The sequence below is a fragment of the Sorex fumeus genome, unplaced genomic scaffold (genome assembly GCF_029834395.1).
Source record: "Sorex fumeus unplaced genomic scaffold, SorFum_2.1 ptg000007l, whole genome shotgun sequence".
Taxonomy (NCBI): Eukaryota; Metazoa; Chordata; class Mammalia; order Eulipotyphla; family Soricidae; genus Sorex; species Sorex fumeus.
The window spans coordinates 8245893-8258834 of record NW_026606064.1 but is presented as its reverse complement, the minus strand read 5'-3'; the positions used below and the strand labels follow the sequence as shown (position 1 = coordinate 8258834).

At 51.1% G+C, this 12942-nt stretch overlaps 1 protein-coding gene across 4 annotated transcripts in view; it reads right to left on the bottom strand.

The window, feature by feature from the left end:
- Positions 1-12655, bottom strand: part of CELF1 (CUGBP Elav-like family member 1) — an 89379-nt gene extending 76724 nt beyond the window's left edge. The window contains exon 1 of one of the 4 annotated variants that reach the window (XM_056131390.1): positions 12512-12655. The gene's annotated coding sequence lies outside the window, so the exon portion shown is untranslated. The remainder of the gene's footprint in view (positions 1-12511) is intronic. The other 3 variants (XM_056131372.1, XM_056131381.1, XM_056131366.1) reach the window with 3 other exon arrangements.
- Between the last annotated feature and the right edge of the window lie 287 nt (positions 12656-12942).

The following is a 12942-nucleotide window of genomic DNA, read 5'->3' as shown; positions in this document are numbered from 1 at the left end:
CTGAGTTTAATCCCCGGCAACCCATGCGGTCCCCCTGCCCCACCAGAAGTCATCCCTGAGCAGAGTCAGGTGTGGTCTAATAACAAAAAGGAAAATAACAACAATCAAAGCTTTGGTATGGAGTAGGCCAAACAAGGGGCGAGGTCCCCCACCCCCCCAGCTCATAGTCTCCTAAGCACCACAGGGAGCAAACACCCCTCCCCTACAGGATAGTGAGAGGGAGCAGCTCCCCTCCCCCACCCCAAAAAACCCTGCTACAACCCAAAATTTTCTGAAAATGAATCCATTTTATGAGAAGCAGGGAAGGTTGACAGCTGAATGTCGCATCAGAGCTTCACAAAGCTGTAAGAGTCCAAACGCTTGACATCAGTTAAAATGCTCAAGTGGGGACAGAGCTGGTTATGGCGCTTGCCTCACGGCTGACCTAGTTGGATCCAGGCCCAACCACGTTCCTCCTGAGCACCACTGTGGGGGTGTCCTCCTAAGCACAAGGCCAGGAGTAGCCTTGAGCACAACCCTTCCCCCAGATTAAAATGCTGAATTTTCTTGACAGTCTCTTCTAACTAGGCTGTCTCACTCCTGTGAAGTAAAAGTTTAGTTTAATATAGCATCTGATACCAATAAAATGCATATTCTCTAACTGTATTTCCAACAATCTTTTTACTAGTATGAAAGATTTCTAGTAAAACTAAGGTGAGGGTTTTTTGGGGGGAAGTTCCCAAGCAGCGCTCCCGGAGGGACTGGGAGCTATTTCTGGTGCTAGCTGGCCAGTTATGCAGTGCTGGCCGGTCCACGCTCAGGCCTGTGCTGCAAAACTGCTCTGGCCTAATAGTGCTGCATGCCATAAGGCCACAGGTCACACCAAGTAATGCTGGAGGGAGGAGGGGCTTTGTGCAGGGCCAAGGATCAAACTCAGGCCTAGTAGATAGATTTGTGCTCCATCATTTTCGCCTCACAATGTTATTGTTCTTGTTTTTCTCTTAAATCACTAAAGGCAAAGAGATGGCTCAAAGGGTTGAACACATATTTTATATGCAGAAGGCCAGCATCTGACCCCAAGCACTGCATGGTCTATTAAAAAATACTACCAAGTCGTAAGCCCCAAAGCACCAATTGAATATGGCCAAAAAACCCAGCACTGTAGCACTGTCCTGTCCTCCCGCTGTTCATCAATTTGCTCAAGCAGGCACCAGTAACGTCTCCATTGTGAGACTTCTTGTTACTGTGTTTGGTATATCGAATACGTCACAGGGAGCTTGTCAGATTTTGCCGTGCGGGCAGGATACTCTGGGGCTTGCCTGGCTCTCCAAGAGGGACGGAGGAATTGCACCCAGGTCGGAGGAACTGCACCCAGGTCGGCTGATTGCAAGACAAACACCCTACCCGCTGTGGTATTGCTCCAGCCCCCTCCCCCCAAAAAAAAAAAACAGAAAGAAAAAAATCACCCATATACAAATGCCCAGAAAAAATTTACAATATAAAAAAATCAAGTTTTCAGTATCTATATTGCAAGCCATAATGCCCAAAAGTAGAGAGAGTATGGGGGAAATTGTCTAACATAGAGGCAGAAGAGGGTTGGGGGCGGGGGAGGGGGAGGGAAGGAGTAGGGATGTTGGTGGTGGAAAATGTTCTCTGGTTCAATCACTGTATGATTGAAACTCAAACATGAAAGCTTTGTAACTGTATCCAACGGTGATTCAATTAAAAAAAAATCAAGTTTTCAGGGGCCAAAGAGATAATACAGCAGGGAAGGTATTTGCCTTGCCGGTGGCCAACCCAGGTTCAATCACAGGTACCCCATATGGTCCCCGAGGCCAACACTGAGCCAGGAGTAAGCCCTTAGCACTGCCAGGCATGTCCCAGCCCCCAACAACAACAACAAAATCAGGTTTGTAGGTGATTTAGAGTTCCTTAGCAGAAAGAATATGTGAAATCACTCTGGAGTTCATTAATAATATATAACATTCTCGGGGGGAGGCAGGGACATATCAGTCATGTGAAGCATGAATTCCATTCCCCAGTAATGGCAAAACATGCCAAGCGTGATACTAGTGCTACCATTCAGGATCTCCAACAAACTACATCCTAAGTGTGCGAGCACCAACTTGGGGCTGGTGTGATAGCACAGCGGGTAGGGCGTTTGCCTTGCACGCAGCCCGACCCGGATTGGACACCCAGCATCCCATACGGTCCCCCGAGCACAGCCAGGAGTAATTCCTGAGTGTATGAACCAGGAGTAACCCCTGTGCATCGCTGGGTGTGACCCAAAAAGCAAAAAATAAAAACCAAAAACCAACCAACACATACAACCCTTGGGGAGCAACACAAAGTAGTGTGCTTGACACCTCCCACCGCAGGCACAACAAATAATCCGAAACTCAAAAGCAACAACATAAAATGGTGGGAGAGGGGGAGGCAGGAATGCCGTGGTAGAGTGGTAGCGCACATTTTCCACTTGAGGCCCTAGGTTCAATCCTGAGCATGTCGCCACCCCCCTAAAAGTACACTCATGACCTCCACTGCATAGCAAGAGATTAAAAAATAACTCTAAAACAGTTCTGCTGATTCTAACAATTTCATAACAAGGACAAAGTTACAAAAATCTCATCAAGAAACTGTCTTTAGCCAATTATTAAGCTCAGATAAGCTTTTGTTTTTTTAAGGACTGGGGCTGGGGGTTACTCCCTGCTGAGTGCTTGGGAGTGGATCCCAAAATGCTCTGCGGGTGGACATGTGGTGCTGGGGATTGAACCTGCGGACTCCCAAGCACAAAGCATGTGCTCCAGTCTTTCAAATGATGGAAGAGAAACAAGGGCTATAACCAGGGTTTCTCACATACTCCACCAACCGAACTATACCTCTGGCCTGAGAATTATTTTTTCAGTCCTAATAATCAAACCCTGTACAGATACAATCATAACCTTCACACATACAAGATAGGTCCTCTATGCTGAGCCTCACCCCAATCCCGAGCACAACCCTAGAACTGTTGATACAAAAGTTTATGAAGCAAAAAAACTGGAAGCTGATTAACTCTCTTCTCTACCTTTTTGGCAGGAAGAGGTGGGGCCCACACCTGGCGGTGCTAGCTTGGTGCTCAGGGAGGTCAAGCAATGCAGGGGTTCAGTGGCCCTGCATGATGAGCAAGCATTCAGCCCACTGAGGGAATCTCTCAAACTGACCAATTAACTTGTTTGTCTTGTTTTATCTGGGGGGCACATCAGGCTTTGCTCGAAGTTTACTCCTGTCTCTGTGCTCAGGATTCACTCCTGAAGAGCGCAAGGGACCTTATATGGTGACGAAGATCGAACCCAGGTCCACTGTATGCAAGGCAAGTAAGTGTCCTACCCACTGCACTCTCTCTCCAGCCACCAAATTAACTCTTTGCCTTGAATCACCAGAGGCCTCCCCCAATCATGAACGAGTCAATGAGGAAGACACTGGGCTCCTAACATAAAACTACATCTGTATTCTCCAGTTTCTATAAACACAAGATTCCTATCAACAGACTCCCATATGAAGTACAGACAATGAAGATTCTGAATCTAGGAAACCACATTTCCCAAGTAGTAAACAAGGAACAATGAACTAAAAGGTTCTAGAACAGGATGGAGAATAGTTAGCCTGTGGGTCACACAAGGCCCACAAAATCACGTGTTCTGGCCCTCAAATAAGGTGGGACAGATAAATAGGCTTTTCTCTGGCTACCCATGGCCCATCAGCCTATACTGCACAGCTCCCAAAGAACCAACTTGATAAATATCCAAATGGCCTCACCAGCCAGCCAGGGGATGGATGCCCTGTAAGGCAAATCATTTCAGAGAAACATCAGACTGTAGAAAACAATAGGGAGTGACACATAGGACACTCCAGCATCGAAAGAGATGCTGGTGGGGAAGAATCAATGTTTAGGCCTTTTTGCCATCTCCCTTGCCCAAGCAAACAATTCTTATCTCTTAAGCCTTAACAAGGGCTGGGGTGATAGCACAGTGGGTAGGGCCTTGCATGCAGCCGACCCACGTTCGATTCCTCCGGCCCTCGGAGAGCCCAGCAAGCTATTGAGAGTATCCTGCCTGCACGCACGCACGGCAGAGCCTGGCAAGCTCCCCGTGGCTTATCTGATATGCCAAAAACAGTAAGAAGTCTCACAATGGAGAGGTTACTGGTGCCTGCTCAAGCAAATTGAGAAACAGTGGGAGGACAGTGCTACAGTGCAGTGCTAAGTCTTAACAAAGGAAAATACAAAATAAATATACCCCAAAGGGGTAAACAATGGCTTAGTGGCTAAGGCACATCTATCTGTGTATGGTACTGCAAGAATTTGTTTGGTTTGGTTTTGGGGTCACACCCCCGCGGTGCTCAGGGATCACTCCTAGCAGGGCTTGATAACCATATGCAGACTAGAGAGTGAACCAGGGTGGACTACATTCAAGGCAAGCACCTTAGCTGCACTCAAGGCAAGTACCTTACCTGCTGTACAATCTCTACAGCCTGAGTAAGCCCACTTCATTTTTATCTTTTAATTTTTTGAGGATTGGAGCCATTCCTGGCTGTTTTCAGGGCTTACCCCTGACTCTGTGCTCAGGTGATGCTCAAGGGACAAGGGGGCTAAGGATCAAACACATGCAGGTCAAGTATCCTATCTGCTGTCCTATGGCTCTGGCCCAAGTACTTATCTATGCAGCCTAGTTATGATCAACACTGTACCAGACACTGTTTAACACAATGTACAGTCTAAGTTATCTCAAGTAATCTTTAAGTTACCATTCCAAATTGGTATCTCAATAGGGGTTAGAGTGCACACCCGGCAGTGCTCAGAGGCTACTCCTAGGCCCCTGTTCAGAAGTCACTCCCAGCTGTGCTCAGGGACACCCCCCAGGTGCCAGGGATAGAACCTAGGTCACAAACACACGAAGCATGCAACCCCATCTTAGAGTTATCTCCCAGCGCAAGGATCGCCTTTTCAAAGATAGAAAAACAGGCCCAGAAATGTTAGGGACGTAGCATGAAGGGTTTTTTTTTTCTTCCTTCAAGTTATGCTAGGATGGGGAGGATACAGGAATCAAATCAGAGCCTCACACATGCTAGGCTCGTGTTCTATGGTTTGAACTACTGAACTCTCTCCTAGCCCCACGTGACTTTTTAAAGCACATTAGTGAACCTGTCCCATTCATCCCGACCTCCTCCCACAAGCTATGCTTATAAACGCCACAGAAATCATATCATTCTTTGGGCCCACAAATTTTCTTTTTTTTCCTCCTTTCCTTTTTATTATCATTATTTTTTTTATTTGGGCCGTGGGTTACTCCTGGCTCTGCACTCAAGAAGCATTCCTGGCAGTGCTCAGAGGACCATGTGCGGTGCCAGGGATCAAATCTGGGTTGGCCACATGCAAGAGAAACATCCTACCTGCTATGCAATCTGTTATACAATCCTACCCACTATACAAACCCACTCCAGCCCCCACAAGTTTTCATCTTAAGAATTCAAAAAAATCAATAAATTCTCAAGAATAGAAATTTTATATTTCCAGTAATTTTCTTAAATGTGTCTAGGGGGCTAGACTGATAGTACATCAGGTAGGGCATTTGCCTTACATGCTGCCAACCTGGGTTCAATCCCTGGCATCTCATATGGTCCCCGCGCACTGTCAGGAGTAATTTCTGAGTGCAGAGCCAGGAGTAACCCGAGCTGTGCTGGATGTGACCCAAAAAGGAAAAAAAAAGGGTCCAGGGGCTGGAGATATAGTATAGAGTAAGTCACTACGTCACTTGTCTCCCAAGCAGTAGACCCTGGTAACACATATAGTTCCCCAAGCACTATAAGGAGCACCTCTAAGCATATACCCAATAATAGCCCCTAGGCACCTCTGGGTATGGCCCAAAAGCAAAAAGGAGAAAAAGTAAGAGGGGTTCAAGTTACTTGGAAAAGTAAGTATGCATGTCCTCCCTGACTCTTAAAAATCTCCTTATGACTATTCTAAAGGATGAAATACCCCGCTGCAATAAAAGAGTTGAATGAATACAATTTCCTATGCATCCCATACCCCTAAAATACTAAATTCCCTTTATTACTTTGGGGGGGGATAAAAATGGAGAATCAAGTTCTAAAAAGCAGACACAGATACAATTAAGCAGATCAGTATCAGTTGTAAATTTCAAAAAAAAATAGTATGTTCACAACTGAATAAGAAAGTCTTTCAAGGATGAGATTACTCCAAGTAGTTCTTTTCAAATTAAAACAACCTAGAGACCTATGACTACCTTCAAAATGCCCTTGCCTAAAAGCTTTAGACATTTATTCTAAGTAGGCCATTAAATACCAGGCTTACAAAGTTATCTGTACACAGTACACAATCGCTGGAGATCAATTCCACTGTTCTAGCAAAAACCATGCAAATAGGGCCAGGAAAGTAGTACAGAGGTTTAGGTCACTTTGCACAAGGCCAACGCTGGTTCAAACCCCAGCACCACATAGCACAGCCAGAAGTGATCCGTGAGTGCAGAAGGCATGGCAAAAAAAAAAACAAACAAACAAAAAGCTATGCATTCAGTACAGAAAATTTTTAGATTCTGAGAAATAACAGTATTATTGTGATTTTCATTTACTGTTCCAATGATCTGAATGTTCTTTTTTGGTGGGGTTTTTTGACCCACACAAGGTGCTCAGGGCTTAATGCCAGATCTGCACTCAGGGGGTCACTCATGGTGAGCTGGGGTCACATGGTAATATGTGGTACTGAGGATCAAATCTGGGTCAGCCACATGCAAAGCAAATGCCCTACCCACTGCACTACCTCTCCACCGGAGACTTTAAATTTTCAAGAAACTTGAGCATTCAGTGGACATTCCTCTGTGACTGGCAAGCCACAAGAAAAGAACGAACTGGAACTTAATTAGTGAGCCTCGATGGAGCTCCTAGAAGGCAAAAAATAAATATGAGACACCGCTAACCTCAAGCAGGAATTCAGCCACACAAAGAAGGAAGCCCTGTTGTATGCTACAACATGGATGAAAGTTGGAAAGATCTGGTGAGTGAAATAAGCCATACACAAAACGGTAAATATCAGATCAGTCAATGACATTACATACCAAGAAGGAGCAAATCCCACAAAGAATGTAGACTATCGACCATCAGGTGCTGGGAGAAGGGAGAAAAGAGGAGTTACTGATCACAGCCACTAAAATGAAGAGAGTGCTCCAAGGGCTTTGCACGTGGGAGCTCCAGGTTCAATCCCATTCGGTCCCTGAACACCACTGGAAGCTGCTCCCAAGCAATGCACACCACACACGAAGCCCCTGAACACTGCCAATTTGATCAAAAAGAGGGGGGAGGAGGGGGGAATGTGTACCAAAGGACATGACCAAGAGTGAAGTCATTCTACTTAGTAAAAGAACAAAGTATTTGAAAATCATATCTGAAAAGATTAATATTCCAAAGTCAGCAATGAGGGCCAGAGGGCCAGCTCAGCAAGGATAGTTCAGTAGTGATCCCTGAGAGCAGAGCCAGAGGTAAGCCATCACACCAAAAGAATTTTAAACAGGGATTAAGAACTCCACCTTGGCTGGGTAGGGCCAACAGTGCCACCCAAGATCATGACCACTCTGACAAGACTTCCAGCTGAACCCAATCACAACTAAAGGGTGCAAGCCTCAGACATCACGGACTAAAACGACATCCCAGGAGCACAGCAGGTAGGGCCTTTGCCTTGCACACGGCCGACCCAGGTTTGATTCCCAGCATCCCATATGGTCCCCTCAGCACTGACAGGAGTGATTACTGAGTGCAGAGCCAGGAGTAGCCTCTCTGCATCACCAGGTGTGACCCAAATAGCAAAATAAATAAATAAAGATTTAAAAAAAGTAAGTGCCCAAGGAGATAATTTAAAGGGCTGGAGCACACACTTTGTATGTGGGAGCCCCAGGTTTAATCCCAGATACTGCATCTCCCCGCCCTCCCCGCAGCACTGCTAAGAGCTGCTCTCTCCACCCCAGCATTAAACCAGAAAGGAGAACCAGTACCACCAGCTACGGCCTGAAAACCAATAGAGAAATAAAGTGAACAAGCAATTTGTTGCAAGTAACAAAAGCCTTAAAGAAGAAGGAATCTACTATGCTTACTTCCCCTGCCCACAGGTCAGTCCTCCTGTTCTTCCCAAGGCGCTACCACCACTTTTTTTTCTTTTGCCCTTGGCTTTTTGGGTCATACCTGGTGATGCTCAGGGGTTACTCCTGGCTCGGCACTCAGGAATTACTTCTGGCAGTGCTCGGGGACCATGACATCATGACATGCTGAGGACAGAACTCGGGTGGGACACTTGCAAGGTAAACACCCTCCCCGCTATTCTCTGTCTCTGGCCCCATACACCATCACTTTCAAACCTCCTATAGTCCTGTCTCACAGGAAAATTAAGTTGAAGAAGCTGCAATTCAGAATCCACCACTTCACTCAGAGCACAGCCCAAAATAAATTAAAAAGGAAACCCACAAAAACACAGAAGACCAGAAGATCCCCCCAACCACAGTTAGGTCTCTGCCCTATTTCGCCTGGCCTTCCAGCCTAGTATGTGTCAACAAGAAGAGATTTTCTGCTACTGTCTTGAGATATCCACTAGCCTACTTCACATGTGCTGGAGCTACAAGATAGAACACCATAAAATTTGGTGAATAAGAACCAAGAATGTGGCTCAGTGGTTAGAGTGCATACTTTGCATGTGGTAGCTTTAATCCCGGACAACACAAAAAAATAAAGTCTGGTTGTAAAACCATACCTGGCATTTATTAAATCTTAAAAAAAATTACTGGATCAGAGCTGAGCCACTGCCTTGCACACAGCTCACCCAGGTTCGATCCCTGGCACCATACTGCCCTGTGAGCACCACTAGGAGCAATTTCTGAGTGCAGAACCAGAAGTAATCCCTGAGCATCATCAGGTATGGACAAAAAACCAAACCAAACAAACACCACTGGACCACAGAGAGAGAGAGAGAGAGAGAGAGAGAGAGAGAGAGAGAGAGAGAGAGAGAGAGAGAGAGGTTTACCTTATACACAACCTATCCAGGTTCAATCTCTGGCACTGTTGGGAGTGGCCCAGAAACAAAAGAAGAAAATTAATTGAGAACTGTGGGTCTAAGGATAAGTTTCTTCCTTTTTAGTTATCTGTGTCTTTTATAAGGAATCTGTAACTTGTCTAATAAAAATAAATAAAAATCAGAGATGGAGGCAGTATAGTGAATAAGGCAAGCCAGGTATGACCCACGATACCACAAGTGGCCCTACCAGGAGTGATCCCTACATGGAGAGTCAGGAGTAAGTCCTAAGCATTGCTGGTACGGCTCCAAAACCAAAAACAAAATGAAATAATCGAAAATCTTCAGAAAAGTTCATCATTCCAGCCTAAAATCTCACTGCCACAGGCAATTTCACACATTCCAGCACTGGAGTTGCATTTCACCATGTGAGATAACCATGAGTCCCTCCGTTCTGAAGATGAGAATAAACTGCCGCTCATAATTGACTGTGGTAGCCATGACTGTTGTTCACAACTGACAGAATGAGGGCAACAGACCTCCTCACTTCAAATTCAGGGTCCTTCCATACAGTCACACAGGGGCAATTGCACTACTGCTCAGAACTGCTTAAAAAAATAAACCTGCCAGATGGCTTGAGAGATAGTACAGTGGGTAGGACACTTGCCTTGCAAGCGGCGACCAGGGTTTGATCCCCGGCATCCCATATGCTCCCTCGGCACCATTCAGGAGTAATTTCTCAGTGCGGAGGCAGGAGTGACCCTGTGCATCACTTGGCGTGACCCAAAAATAAATCTGTCAGAATGGAGATGCAGCATACTGACAGAGTGCATGTATGAGGTCTTAGCTCAACCCCCAGTGCTCTCCCCTAAAAAAAACTCTGCTAAACTTTTAAGAACACATGCTATGTAACCCTCTGGCAAGTAAACCACCTAACTCTTGGCCTGCTCAGTCTTCTGAAAAGTGCAGGAATATTCTATCTCTACCAACCCCTCCGGCTTAAGGACAGTAAACCTAGAAAACCCTCTGGGCAAGAAGGAGAAGTTGGAGACAACAGGTCAATGCTTTGAGCCAAGAACTATCTATTTCACCTTTTGGGGGGAGGGGAGGCACATGGTCTCAGGAGTCACTCTTCGCAAGGGCTTAGGGGACCATATGCAGTGCTGAGGATAAAAGAGGGTCCACCTGGGGCTGGAGAGATAGCACAGCGGGTAGGGCGTTTGCCTTGCACGTGGCTCACCCGGGTTCGATTCCCAGCATCCCATATGGTCCCCCGAGCACCGCCAGGAGTAATTACTGAGTGCATGAACCAGGAGTAACTCCTGTGCATCGCGGGGTGCGACCCAAAAAGCAAAAAAAAAAAAAAAAGAGGGCCCACCATATGCAAGGAAAAGCCCTAGCCGGTGAGCTGGAGCTCCTGTCTCCTCATTTTACTTTCTGTTTTTTTCATGTTTTAGGGGTCACATCCAATGGTACTTAATTGGGGGCCATATGGTACCAGGGTTCAGCCTTGCAGGCGCCCAAGAGCCATCCTTAATGGAAACAGGTGGTGGGCCATCAAGAGGAAAGAACCTTGGGAGAGCTATAAACTTCCTGATTAGAGCAAGGGCTGAGGAGCTGGGCCAGAGGACAGAGGGGAGGGCGCTTGCCTAACATGCCACCCACCCAGGTTGGACCCGCGCAACCCAGATGGTCTCCCGAGCCCCGAGCACGCACCCCCCCACCCTCCCCCCAAAAAAAGCAAAGGCTGAAGTACTAGCTTTACTAATAGCAACGCTTCCATCCTGGCCAATTCCTGATCAGAAACTACTTACAGTAAATAAATACTTGAAATTACATAAGAGGCCTGGAGAGATGGGTCAGAGGGCTGGGAGCGCCAAGCCGGTTCCAACCCTCCGCCCCGCGCGCCGCCGTGCACAGCTGCCAGTGACCCCCAGCACCAAGCCAGGAGCAGCCCCGGAGCACCAGCGGGCGTGGCCCCAAAACCAGGAGGAAAACAACAAAAGCGGGGCGCTAAATGACGCAAGAGGGGCCCAGCAGTGGCTCCGCGGCCCAGCGGGCAAGCTTTTGCACGCTGGAGGCTCTGGGTTCGAGCCCAGGCACCCCATACATAAATCGGCAGCGGAGAGGGGTGGGCGGCAGCTGGCAGGGCGGGTGTGGGGGGGAGGGGGGCTGGAGAAGGTGGGCCTGCAGCCATCGCCCATGCATGCGACGGCCAACTTCCAGACTGTCCACGTGGATGTACATTCACGTGAACACGGAAAGCCCCTGCGGGATTCGAAGTGGGAGTGGGGGGTGGGGGGGTGGGGGGTGGGGGGAAGCCGCCTTCCACCTCGCCAAGAACCAGAGCCCGGAACTGGCCGCTGCCCCGGCGGGGAGACGCGGCTCCTCCGGGTCGCCCAGCGCCCCCAGCACACACTTGTGGATGGCTAAAGGCGAAGGGGACGCGACCCGAGCAGGTGGGGGGGGGGAAGACGGCGAAAAGCTCCGGGACCCAGGTGCAGTCCCGGCGCTGTCGGGGCTCGCGAGGCGGCGCTGGGCTCCCGCCGCGGGCCCCCCCCCCCCCACCGGAGCAGCAACCCACGCGCTTCGGAACTGTCAGCCCTTCCGCCGGCGGGAACCGGGCCCGCCGGACGTCCCATTTTCGCCGGAGCAGGCTGGGACCCGAGCCTCGTCCCGGGGGCCCGTCGGCTCTGCGAGGGAGCTGTCCACCCACCGGCCGCTCCTGGGAGCCCCGGGGCGGCAGGATTGCTCGGGGAGGGGGACGTCACTAGCACCCCCGTCCTGCAGCCCGGGGAGGGAAGGGGGCAGAGCGGGTGGTGGGGGTGGGGGGTGCCTTGCAGGAGGCGCTGTCGCCGGGCTCCCGGCCCCCGCTGATCAGGCCCGTGACTCGGGGAGCCCCGGGAGCCCCCGATAAGGCGGGGAGGGAGGCGCGGGGGAAGGGAGGAAGGAAGGGCGCGCCCGGGCCCCCAGCGAAGCGCGAGCCGGCAGCGGGGGGCTCCCGCGGAGCAGCGCTGCCCTGCACAGCGGTGGGGACCGCCGCCGCCGCCGCCGCCACCACCACGTGGGGCGACAGCAGCGGGCGAGGGGGTGTCTCGGGCAGCCCCGGGTCTGCGCGGCGGCGGCGGGAAAGGCGGCGGCCCGCGCTCGGCCGGGCGCAGGGAGCGAAGCCCCCCTCCGGGGCGCCGAGGGCGCCAGCAAAGGGCGCGGGGACAAGGCCACGAGGAGGGCGGGTCTCCCCGGGCGCGCGGGGCGGGGTGGGGGGGGCACGCGCCGGACGAGCGCGGCCCGGGCCCCGGGGAAAGGCGGGCGCCGGCCCCGCGGTCCCGGAGGCCGCCGCGGGCACGAGGGGCGGCCGCGCCCGCAGGGCCCGGTGACCCGCGGCCGCCCCGAGCGGACCCGCCCCGCCCCGCGGCGCCTCCTCCCTCCCTTCTCCCTTCCCTCCCACCCCGCGGCCCGTTATCCCGCGGCCGCCGCACTCACCAGCGGCTGCACCGGGGCCCGCCGCTGCCTCAGCTGCTGCCTGCGCCTCCGCAGCCGCTGCCGCCTCGCTGCTGAGGCCGAGTCCCGGGGGGAGCCTCCGCGTCCCGCCGCCGCTGCCACTGCCGCCAGAGCAGAACACCCCAAAATGGCGGCACTTCCGGCACCTACCACTGCGGGGAGGGCCGGGGGGGGGCCGGGGAGCGCGGCGAGGGGGAACGTACCACCGCGGTGCGCAGCGGAGCGCGGCCGAGGGGCGGCCCGGGCGCCCGGCGCTACAGCGCCCCCTCGGGCTGGGGAGTGGAGATGCAGGCTGGGGAAAGTGAAGACTTTCCCCCGCCCCGTCCAATTCCGGCCCCCCCCCCCCCCCAGAGGTCGCAGGGTGAGCCCAGTCCAGAGACCCGCTTTGTCTCTCTGGGCACTGCTGGAGGGAA